Raw genomic sequence first — 11,811 nt, 5'->3', positions numbered from 1 at the left:
GAGCTTGGTGGGTCTATGGGGCCGCACAGAGTCGGACACGACTGAAGCGGCTTAGCAGCAGCAGCACAAATGTCAGAGCTGGGATACAAATAAGAAGTGTTTCACGTAGATACCCGTGTTTTTATGCAATGCTGTACTTGAACTGGACCGTGACTTCCAAGGTATGTGTGCGTGCTCAGTCGAGTCCTATCTGTCCATGGAGTTCTCCAGGCAAGAACACTGGAGTGGGTTGCCACACATCTCCCGCCTTGGCAGGGGAATTCTTTACTATTGAGCAACTTGGGAAGGCCCTATGGCTTCCAAATGACTCACAAATAACAACAGCTATCAGATGAGAAAACTGTTTATAAGGGGAAAAAATCAGGATCCTGATTATTTTAAGAAGTGAAATCAAAACTTACATTTGTCTCCATGTTCATAAATTATTAACAGAAGGGTTTCCCCCTGCCCCATCAAAATGAACTAAAAATTGCTTGAATCTTTATTTGGGGATGTGAAATAGTGTCATGATTGCTGCTTTGGACTCCAAAACAGTAGTAGTTAGCTTATGAACTTAAGCAAATTACTTTCCTTGTCTGTTTCATTATCTGTAAAATGAGGAGAACTATGGTTTCTATCTCTTAGTGTGATCATAGAAATTAAGTGAAATAACATTTGCATAATATTTGCACCATTAGTAAATGTTGGAAAAGGTTGCTTATCTTTATTGCATAATATCGTTGGCTAGAGAGTTTCTACTTTGATACCTAAAATACAATATTTGAGAATTTTGAAATAAATAAAAGAAATTCCTTCAATCATTAATTATCTTTCTTGAAATTTAGAAATCACCAGAATTCTGATTAAAATGTTTATTATTAAGACACATACTTTAGCATAAAGATTGTCATATGGAAGCCAAGTATTTAATTGAATCAGCTAAAGCTTTCTGTTCATCCCATAATGTTCTAAAGTTTTTAAACTGATGTTTAAAATTAGGAACTTTTACATAAAAAATTCAAATAGCTGGTGTCTCTTGAAGGAGTTTCAGTTAGTCAGGATTCTCTAGAGAGAAATAGATTCAATATGAGATCTGCCTACCTACCCACCTGTCTACACACGCTGTTGTTCAGTCACTCAGTTGTGTCCAAATCTTTGTGACCCCATGGACCGGAGATTGTCCATGCCACCTGGCCTTTACCATCTCCGGGGGTTTGCTCAAATTCACGTCCACTGAGTCGTTGATGCTATCTAATCATCTCACTCTCTGCTGCCCTCTTCTCCTTTTGCCCTCAATCTTTCCCAGCATCAGGGTCTTTTCCAATGAGTCAGCTCTTTGTATCAGATGGCCAAAGTATTGGAGCTTCAGCTTCAGCAACAGTCCTTTCAATGAATCATCAGGGTTCATTCCTTTAGGATTGACTGGTTTGATCTCCTTGCAGTCCAAGGGACTTGACCCTTAAATGAAGGCAGAGATTATGACTTCTCAGGTGAGTATATTGGATGTGAGTATAGGTGATGAGAATAGGGGAGGTGAGTATATGGGAGGTAAGTATATGCAGGTGAGTATATGGGGAGTGAGCATAGGAGGTGAGTATAGGAGGTGAATATGAGGTCAGTATATGGGGGGTGAGTATATGCAGGTGAGTATATGGGTGGTGAGTATAGAAGGTGAGTATATGGGGAGTGAGCATAGGAGGTGAGTATAGCCAGTGAGTATGAGGTCAGTATATGGGGGTGAGTATATGCAGGTGAGTATATGGGTGGTGAGTATAGAAGGTGAGTATATGGGGAGTGAGCATAGGAGGTGAGTATAGGCAGTGAGTATGAGGTCAGTATATGGGGGTGAGTATATGCAGGTGAGTATATGGGTGGTGAGTATAGGAGGTGAGTATATGGGGAGTGAGCATAGGAGGTGAGTATGAGGTCACTATATGGCGAGTGAGTATATGCAGGTGAGTATATGGGAAGTGAGTATGAGGTCAGTATATAGGAGGTGAGTATATGCAGGTGAGTATATGGGAGGTGAGTAAAGGAGGTGAGCATAGGAGGTGAGCATGAGGTCAGTATATGGGACATGAGTGTATGCAGGTGAGTGTGTGGGAGGTGAGGAGGAGAGCCTAGGAGGTGAGTAAAGCAGGTGAGGATATGAGTGTAGGAGGTGAGTGTACATTGATCATACTCTGCTGAGGGATACTCCTGAGGAAGTCAGCAAGGGCAGGGTGTTGCTCACTCCCCCCGGGAGTCACTGGGGGCTTGGAAAAGCAGTAGGGGTGAGCAGCCAGAAGGGGTTGACACCGACTGGCCAGCAGACACTGGCTTGTGCCTCTTTTGTCTGTCTGGTCAAGGGCAACACAACAGGAAAGAGAGGGGACAAACACTTTCCAGGCTCTGAGACGGAAGTGGGAGTGATGCTGCGGTCGTCCTCCTGGAGCTGCGGCTTTCGGAAGAATGGGGTGAAATCAACACGAGACTGAGCAGTCCAGACAAGGGTTCTTTTCGTTTTGAAGTTGCTGATGAGTAAGAGAGAACAAGGGGGTTGTCTTTGTTTAGCTTTTGAGGCTCAGAGAAACACTGATGGATCAGAAGAGAGGAAGCGCTGGAGGTGGATGTGGGCAGTGGAGAAAAAAGCTCTGTACTCCCTCCTCCGCACATCGGGCCCAGGCTGGGGTGTCCTTGGGGGACTGTCTCTCGGAGGATCCAGGCTCATCGGTCTGTCCTCTGGGTTGGCAGAGTGTGGCATTGCCCCATCACCTTCACTCCAGGGAGACTGAGCCTTCAGCACCCTGCTCCAGGGGCATCTTCCCAGCTGGACTCCTTGCCGTCACTATTTCCCCAGTAAGTCTTGTGCAGAAGCTTCTGGGTCCTGGGGGATGGTGGTGCATGGGGTGAGGGAAGGGTGGTCTGCAGCCTCAGTGCCTTGGGCCATGGACCCGGCTCCAGGTTCCCTGATGAGAGAGTGGGGAAGCCCTCCGGTGGCCCACGGCTGGGACCCAGGGAAACCAGAGTGCTGTGTGGCTGTGCTCTTGAGAGGGACTTGGCTGTGCCAGAGGGTCTCTGCTGTGTTTAGTAAGGTCAAAACCTCGAGGTCCCCCTGGTGTTTCGATTGGGCATGAAATCCGGTGCAAAACTCCATGAAATGTTGGTCCCGATCACAGCCCGTTAGTCCTGGGCATCTTGGCAGAGGTGTCCAGAGCCATGGCCAAGATGCTGAGCGTGGTCCAACCACGGGCTCTGAAAATCCCAACCTTTAAAATGTGCTCTGAAGATGTGATTTAATTAAATGCTATGCGCTTGAAACTGGTTCAAATTAGTTTAGCCTTTCCTGAAGGCTGTTTCCCACGTGAGGCACATGTATTAATGATGCAGAATGTATGGAGCCTTAGCCTTCTAAGATAAAATGCTTTTATGCTGTTTAGAATTTAAAAAAATAAAATAAAATAAAATAAAATGGCTGCTTTTAAATTGGTAAACCAATTCCAGCCACCATAAAGTCTTAAAAAACCAGACATCTTCTAAAACTCTTTTATGGGCACACATGGTGGAACTGCTACAAATATTATTGTTTGTGAATAAAATGTAAATTAGTGCTTTTTGTGTTCACCTGTAAGTTTTTCTTTAAAGCCAGTGATTGCATTTGAAACCTGCAATTCTCAACAAAAAGAGAAAAGTTCCGTGCTGATTGCTGGATATTTGGACCTCCCAGTGCAAACATTAACTCGAAGAGAGGCCTCTGGAATGCAATGAGGGAACAATACTGGGATGGAAGCCAAGTGCAGCAACCCTGGCGCCGGGAACCAAGGGATTTGCCTCCTGGTAATAGGAGCTGAGCGGGGCCCAGCACTTCTGTTAGACTGGAAATGACATGCTGTGATCCTTGACTTAGCCAAAGGGATTTTAAATGGAGGGAAGAGCTGGCAAGACAAAATCGCCCGCACTTTTCACAGTGTTTTCTAAAACAAGCAGAGGAAATCAGGAGAAAAGACTGAAGTCTATTACATTTGATCCAGTTAAGTCAAGAGTGGAAGCTTTTTAACTGCTGTTATTATTTTTTTTTTTGTACTTTCTCATCATGTCCCACCACCCAGAAAGCACAGACGTAAAGCAGAAACTTGAAACTGCTTTCATTCAAGCAGAAGGGCACCCCAACACTGCATTATTGACAGGAGGTCTGAAACACTGACAGCTGCAGAAATTGTACAGTTGAAGTTCAATCCCCCAGGGTGGGAACAATATACTGATGGTATTAATTCTGTTTGGAATTGTTAAAATAAGAAAAGGTTATGGGGCTGAGGGAGGGACCTGCCTTTTCTTCCTGAGAACAAAGAAAGATCTTGCTTCTTCCCTGGTGTCCTTGGAATGTCATTTCCAACCTTTTGAAACTGTATCTGATTATCCATGTGGCAATTAATCATAATTAAGCAGGCCTGAGGTTTGGAGAGGTGCAGAGAAGGTGGCTTGGAGCCGGCGTGGGTCCTGAGACACCCCTGTTGTCCTGGTTTGGGGAGACGGAGCCATGAGGAAGTGAGAACAGGTGGAAGGAGGTGAGGGCAGGGGGAGGCTGGTGGAGACCCTTCGTGGGGTGGGGGGAGGGCGGGGAGCCCCGGGCTTCCTTTTATATCTTTCCCTCTCTTCAGCATTGGCAGCTCCTCACCAAGGTCCCACGCGTTGGAAGCCAGGTAACAGATTACGTTTTCTAATGCCAAGCGATTTGGAGCCATGCTTACACACCAGATTTTTTCAATTTATTACAGGAAAACATTCAATCATTAGAATGCTGGCACTGGGTCTGGGGCACACGGAATTCTCCTCTGCCCGCTCCACCCCCAACGAACATTTTAAAAGCTTAGCAAGCCCAGAATGCCGTCTTATTAAAAATTTTTATATATTTATAATTAAAATAGGGGCTGGCATTCAAATCGTTTTAACAGATGTAATCGGACACGCAAGGCTTTGGAGCCCAGGTCAGGAGAGAGACAATGGCTGCTTTAACTCCGGAGGCGGGCTCAGGTTTCTGTTTGCACATGGGCCCAATTTGTACCATTTATGATTAGGTTTAAGTAAGTTGATGTGCTATTTATTTAGGAGAATTGCCATTTCAGAGTATTACCATATTCCCTCTACACCGCATGGCCGTGTGGCGGCTGCAGTCCGGCCTGCGATGTTGTTCTTATAGCCCAGAGTGTGACCCCCACTGGTCAGAGGCGCCCACAGCAGAGGGACTCGGCTTGCCTGGCGACTCATCAGGGCCTGTGTGTGTGTGTGTGTGTGTGTGTGCGCGCGCGTGCATGCACATTCACTCAGTCATGTCTGACTCTTTGTGACCCCATGGACTGTATAGCCCGCCAGGCTCCTCTGTCCATGGGATTCTCCAGGTAAGAAGACTGGAGTGGGTTGCCACTTCCTCCTCCAGGGGATCTTCCTGACCCAGGGATCGAACCCGTGTCTCCTGCATTTGCAGATGGATTCTTTACCACTGAGCCACCGGGGAAGCCCCATCAGGGTGTCTAGGCCGGTTGATGGCTGCGTTTACAGAGAGAGAGTTTCAAGGTGGATTCTACACCCTGAGGCTTCGGGTGTCGCTAGGCCAGTGCAAAAGGAGTTGAAGTCACTCGGAAGCTTGTGTCCCTCCGAGGCTACCCGTCCATCAGCGCTCCCCGACATACACAGCAGACAGAGCAGGAAGACAGGACCCCTGCTTTTCAGGGCCCCGGAGGCAGCTGCTGCTCACCTGGTCTCTTCCTGAAGCCGCGGGCTCAGCCACCCTGGTCTACCCCGTGAACGTGGACGTCCTTCCCCCAGAGGCCCCAGGCCCTGCTCCCTCTCCTTGGACCCACCCCCCCCCCAAATCAAGACCTGACTCCTCCAAAGGCTCCCTTGCCCCCGCTTTCCCCAACCTGGGACACGCGTTTCCTCATCAGACCCTGACCTCTGCCGGGTGGCCGCTCACATGGAGCCCGCACCCCCTTTGTGAAGCACAGCGTGGGGTTCCCCATGGAGCCCGCACCCCCTTTGTGAAGCACAGCGTGGGGTTCCCCATGGAGCCAGCATCCCCTCTCCCTTCCTGCGGGGGCAGGCACCATTATTCACAATTTAGAGATTCACAGTTTATACGAAACACTTTGGTTTCATCAAACGATTTTCTGGGGCAGTTCGCGTGGGAGGTGGAAACCTGAGAAGAAGGTGGGGTCTGTGTCCCCAGACGAGCTTTTGGCTCTTTCACACCAAGGTCGCATCCCAGGTGGCTCCCACCCTTCCCGATGACCAGCTGCTAAGGGGCCCTAGCGAGTGCAGGTGGCGACTGTGTGGTCAGCGCTTTTAAACTAGGGCCAGGCAAGCAGTAGGTGCTGCGGGAGCTGCCCGTGCAAGGGAGCAGGCTCCCCCAGGGACCACCCAGCTGTTGGCGTCCTCTCCTTCACCCACCCGGCTTCAGAGCTGACCTCGCGGCGCTCAACTTCCCAGGCTCCTCTCCCACGAATGGGCAGACTCCACATTCCAGCTGATTCCCGACCCTTCCTCATGCACTGGGTCGGGCGCCTCCCGGGGAAGTGGCGGGGGTTGCCGAGGGATGGGGGTGCCAGGGTTCGTGACTTTAGAAACCTGCTCTTCACTTTGAGGAAGGCTTTGGTCCCCAGACACCCCTCTTGTTCCCCTTCATGTATGGTTTAACACGTGATCAACAGCTGGAAATCGCATAAAGATAAATTAATAACCACGACTCAGATGCCTTCCAAGAGAAACAGTTATGATAGGAAAAAAAGGAAAACAGAAGTATGACTCATTCTCTCTGGCTCTCACTACTTCCCATTTTCCTAAAGATAATTACTGTGTTGTTTGCCTTTTAAGTCTTAAAAACAGATAAGGTAAACATTTTCGGGGCGAGAGGGAAGCATTACATTTTTAAAAGGGGGTTGGGGGTTCACTTTTATTACCATGGGGATCTGGCATCCCCATTTTATTTCTGGGGATGGATTTTTAAAAACAAAAACAATTATGCAAACAGTTGCTCTGACGACTCCTCTCCCTCCTGATGGGTTTGGAACGTTCCAGCCTGGGAGATGCGTGGGCCCGGAGCACAGGAAACCCAAAGTCTCCTCTGTCCCCAGCACCTTGAGAGTGAAGTCAGGTGCGGCTGAAGAGTGACAGTGAATTCAAAGTCAGGAGTAAATTCACCCTCTGTTCAGGCGCTTCTGTTACAGGGATTAGGCTCCACGTGTCACATGTGAGCCATGTATTGCCTTTGGACCAAAGTGTTCTTCTCGGTCGGGAGGGAATTGGGGGTTCTCCTAGTTATCTGGGATCTAGGTTCTGAGCTACTGTCTATATCTCTAGCTGGAAGTAAGCCCCCAGATCCAGACCCAGACCTCACCCAGAATGCCATCAGTGACCGCGCCTCCTACCATCGGCCTTCCTTCCCGTGTCCACGGGGCCACACCTGGGGACGTCCATCTGGAAGTTGTCCTTTGATAATCCCAAAGAGCCTCAGTGGTTGCCATGCCTGGGCTGCGGGCCCCTCCTCAAGCCAGTCTCGTGGTTTCCAAGAGGCCAGTTCCTCTCTCACCACGGGCCCCCTCTCCTCTGCCGGTCACTGGCCACTTCTCTGCGGGATTGAAACGAGAGCTGGCATAAAGGCGTAAAGGCAGCGGGTGGGGATGCTCTAGCAGGCTCTCTGAGTCATGCTGCAGCTCCTTCACTCAGCAGCAGCTCGTGAGGACAGGCTCTGCGGGGCCCTGCCTGAAGCACAGAGACGATTTGGGAACTAATGGGTGGCCAGCAATTTTCCTGCATTAGAAACCAACACCGTTCACTGATCGCTGTTCCATGGGCTTCCCAGGGCCTGAGTCCCTTAGTCCCCATGGCCGCCAAGAAGGCCGAGAGCCCTGTTACCCGTGATTTCCTCCTGAGGTGCTGAGGGTTGATCAGAAGCCCCAGGGTGCACACCGCTTGTGTCTTCCATGGTTCATGGTTTCAGGGGTGGTGATACAGCTCTGTTCATCCCCGTAGTGACTTCTGTAAGCTTTTGTCTGTCTGTTTTGCTACATCAGTTGGAAAATTTTAGATTATCTGCATGAAATTTAAACAAACTGTAGCTACGACTATTGCTCAAAAGAAATGAATTACCAGGGGGATTAGAATGAATAGAACTGATTGGGATGGTTAGAGCTGATTGAAAGGCAAAGCTGATTCTTTTTGGGGCCTAATCCTTCTCTTTCTTTTTACTTCTTGTTTCCCTCCCTCTAATTTGAACTTGACATTCTGGCTTCTATTTACTTTTCCTCCTCTAGGTATGGGAACAGCAAGAGAAAACAAGGACTCAATGGGGGAAAGACAATGAGGAATGGGTCCCAGACAGCCTTTCTGCCTGGAGGAAATGCACCTGGTAAAATCCATGAGGCTGCCTGGGCATTAATGGCCCCTGGTGACCCAGAGATCAAACAAGTCACGGAGATCCCAAGAGGGTACGGGGCGGGTGAAAGGGGTGGAAGGGGCAAGGGAGAGCAAGGCCACTTGAAACGGTAGAGCACTGGGACCACCCTGACTGCGTCCAGATGAGCTGCTTAGGCTTCTGAGCATGTTCGCAGTGGGTTACGGTTCCTGCTGTTCTCATCCTCTTGCCTCTAGCCCCTGGCTCTGACCTGCTCATTGGGCTTCTCCTGTCACTGGGCACATGTCTGGGGGAGGTGCAGAGCAGGGGGGTCAGTGCATGATCAGCCCCTGGCTGCACATACAACTCCTATGCACATGCCAAAGCCCTGTGGCCAGAGTACCCCCTTTCTGTCCCTTCCCTTTGCCAGCTACAGCTGCAAAAGCTGAACTTTGGAATTCCTCCTCCTGTCAGACATAACACTTGGTGGCTTGACAGAAATTCTGGATATTTAGCTTTTGTAGATGTTGCATCAGAGGACCAGAAAGCTAATATTCAAACCTCCCCTCCTCCCGCAGAGCCTTTCTGGTGTGGACCAACAGTAACCTCATGTGATTATAAACAGAAACTCAGTTTCCTGGACTTTTCAAGTTCATTAAACTTTGGACAAATATAACTTTTTTTTTTGTCTCTGAGAGTTTGAAAAAAATAAAATCTTCACTGACCCATCAAAAAGGTTCAAAAAACTTTGGAAAACTCAAAGAAGTACTAAAATCACTGCTTCGATGTAATCATTACTCAGAGATCAGCCTAAGGATGACATTTTCCACATTTATTAAAATGGTTGGGAAAGTTTTGGGCACATGTGTTTTTTTCAGGAAACAATTTTGTTAAAAAGAAATCCTGGTATGATTCTAAGCGCAATTGCACACGCTCTTACACGCTCTGGATCTGCCGCTTATCCATAAAGCATGGTGTTGTTCTCCCTTCTCCCCCGTCCTTAAAGATGTGAATGTCGTTGCGTTTGGAAAGCCCCAGATGACGCACAGGTGCACCTTCACTGTTCATGCTTTGCGCCCTTGTAACAATTGTGGGGCCTTGTCTTTCCAAGTAGTTTATGTTTCAAGTAAAACGTGGGGTGGGCTGGCTGAGTCTTAAGGGGTGGGGAGGAGTTCCAGAACTGTTCACGCCTTAGCAATAATCCTGCAATATATTAGGAAGAAAGTACAAAAACATATGCTGGGGAGGAGGCAGGGCTCCCCGGCCGGCTCATTCATCACATTTCCAGCCCACACCCCAGGGGATGCTCTGCCGTTGGGTCTTCTCCAAGGCCTCAGCACAACCAAGACATTTTCCCACACTGTTTCGCCTTCTTTCCTTTGGAGCAAAGTCAGCACAGGAAAATTCCCTATTTTTGTCTTTGTGGATCAGATGGCAGGCAGAGGAAATTGACCCGATCTGGATGGCTTTGGGGTTCATTTGTTTTTAAACAATCAGTTAACACCAGGGGAGAAAAATTGTCCAAAATCGCAGAACACGTATGTTTTACTCTGGGGGAGTTTAGACGTTAGGAATTAGAGTCCACCTGGGGCCGATAGAGGCGAGTTTCAAGGCAGAGGCCAGGGTGGGGACTTACCAATGTTCGGAGGACAGCAGGCTGTTCCCAGATTTACTGCCTGCGGCACGGCCACTGAGCCCTGGTCCCTAGTTCTGACTACACACTAGAGGCAGTGTCGCCTGGGCCTGTGAGGGAGCAGCTCTTTCTAGCCAGTCTTTGGGATGGTGTGCTAGGACACATGGTATTCATGTGAATAACAACAACACCCTTTTCTCCCTCATTAATTGAAGGCTCTGAAATGAATCACTCTTACGGGAAAAATGTGGCAACAATTCCAGAGAAATATGAAATCATATTTCATATTCACTCTCTGACTAAATGAAAATTGCTTGAGGAATGGAAGTGAAAGTGTCGTGTACAGAGTACATTCTTTGGAAGTGAAAATATTATTTCCTCAACTGATAAGTGAAGGAGCCAAGATCATGTCCTCATCCTGGAGCAGATGGTCTTTGGACCTCTCCCCGCCTCCAAAGCACGGTGTGACCTCTGGGGCCAACTTACTGGGAAAGTTTTGTCTCCTCCGGTTGAAGCTCTGGGGTGTTATTAGGTTCACACTTACCAAGGGCTTCCCAGGTGGCGCTAGGGGTAAAGAACCCTCTTGCCAACACAGGAGACATAAGAGACGTGGCTTCAGACTCTGGGTTGGGAAGATTCCCTGGAGAGGAGGTCGTGGCAACAGACTGCAGTATTCTTTCTGGAGAATCCCACGGACAGAGGAGCCTGGCGGGCTACAGTCCACACGGTCACAAAGAATTGGACACGACTGAAACATCTTAGCACGCACATTTACCTAAGCTTCAAATTTACACACCAACACTTGCACACATTAGGACTGCTGGTTAAGCTTCTATGGGCCAGCTCCAAACCCTGTGATAAATTGTGATAAATGCTGACAGTGAAAGAATAATGTATTAGGACATTCCCTTCTGTGTCCGTGCTTCCCACAGGTTTTCCGTTTTAAAAATAAAGAAGTCTTGGAGAAAGGAATTAGGATGAGAGCAGCAAATCCATCTAAGTATACAACGAAGCCGTTTGTTTAAATCCATTTCTTGCTTGACTGAATGTAGTTGTCAGATAGTCTTTTTGTTCCATTTTTACTTCTTTTGTCTTCTAAAAGAGCCGTGGATGCTGGGTTCCATGTGTTCTTATATCCTTGAAAATGTCCATCTCAGACAACGTTGAATAGGAAATTCGTGGATGTCATTCTTTGTTCTCTGGCAGTAAGTGTTGCAAAAAAGAAGTAATGTGAAACTCAGCTTCTCCCCGGATGCTGTCCTAACAAAGACTCCTGGGCTTCAAGCAAAATATTAATAACTCAAAGTATTTCAAACAGAAAAGGGCATGTGTTGACTGGATCAGTGATTCCAATTTTGTCTGGGTACAGACCCTCAGTAATATCACGAGTTGATGAGTCTATACTCTTTTAAAAAGTGTTTTCTTTTATTTTCACCTGTGTTGGCTGCATGCTCAGCATGGCTTCCCACATGTGTGAGCACTCAGTCACTTCAGTCATTTCCGACTCTTTGAGACCCCATAGACTGTAGCCTTCCAGGCTCCTCTGTCCTCGGGTGTTCTCCTGGAGTGGGTTGCCTTGCCTTCCTCTAGGGGATCTTCCCGACCCAGGGACTGAAGCTGAATCCCCAGTGTCTCCTGCGTCGGCAGGCAGGTTCTTCACCACGAGCACCACTTGGGTCCCAGTGATGACCAGCAGTGACTCAGCAACTGTCCCAGAAAGAGAACCCCAAGCCAGCAGAAGCCCTGATGCTGAGACTCTGGTCCAGTGTGGCCTGCACCTGCTCACCCACACACTGCTGGGTTGTGGATGTAGCTGGACAGGCTCGGGGCACAT

General features: G+C 48.4%; 1 long non-coding RNA gene across 1 annotated transcript; it reads right to left on the bottom strand.

Moving 5' to 3' along the window:
- Nucleotides 1-1,011: 1,011 nt before the first annotated feature.
- On the bottom strand, nt 1,012-7,391 carry LOC136158370 (uncharacterized). Its single transcript, XR_010661335.1, has 3 exons — nt 7,349-7,391; nt 6,580-6,662; nt 1,012-1,437 (listed from the first exon to the last, which is right to left on the bottom strand). It is a non-coding gene; the product is annotated as an uncharacterized lncRNA (long non-coding RNA).
- Between the last annotated feature and the right edge of the window lie 4,420 nt (nt 7,392-11,811).

This window comes from Muntiacus reevesi, chromosome 2 (assembly GCF_963930625.1).
Source record: "Muntiacus reevesi chromosome 2, mMunRee1.1, whole genome shotgun sequence".
Taxonomy (NCBI): domain Eukaryota; kingdom Metazoa; phylum Chordata; class Mammalia; order Artiodactyla; family Cervidae; genus Muntiacus; species Muntiacus reevesi.
Note: the sequence above shows the minus strand (reverse complement) of the source record. Positions and strands in the feature narration are given on the sequence as shown.